Genomic DNA, 402 nt, shown 5'->3' on the forward strand with positions numbered 1-402 from the left:
TTTGGATGAGGTGTGTTCTTTGAAGCCCTTTTTATCTGGTTTTATTTAACACTAGTGGCCCGGTGCATGAATTCATGCACATTGAAAGGAAATTAATTAGAAAAAATATTCTAATATTGCTGTTCGCCCTTTCTCTATAATAGTAGTGTCAACCAAATTCACGATGAACAATGACAGATGGAAACACACCCGTGCAACTGGCACCAGCGAGAGCTTTATATGTATTGTGCATGCACAAGCCAACTTAGCCTTTTATAGATATAGAATAAACCCGCACCGTGTTATACCTACTTTCTGATTTAGCTAAACTTTTTCCAGCCAAGTGAAGCACCCCAAGTTCTCTTTCTGGTAATTGTCAGCAACACAGCAGAAATATAAACATGAAGAAGATTATTATTTAAG

Source organism: Myotis davidii, unplaced genomic scaffold, assembly GCF_000327345.1.
Source record: "Myotis davidii unplaced genomic scaffold, ASM32734v1 scaffold374, whole genome shotgun sequence".
Taxonomy (NCBI): domain Eukaryota; kingdom Metazoa; phylum Chordata; class Mammalia; order Chiroptera; family Vespertilionidae; genus Myotis; species Myotis davidii.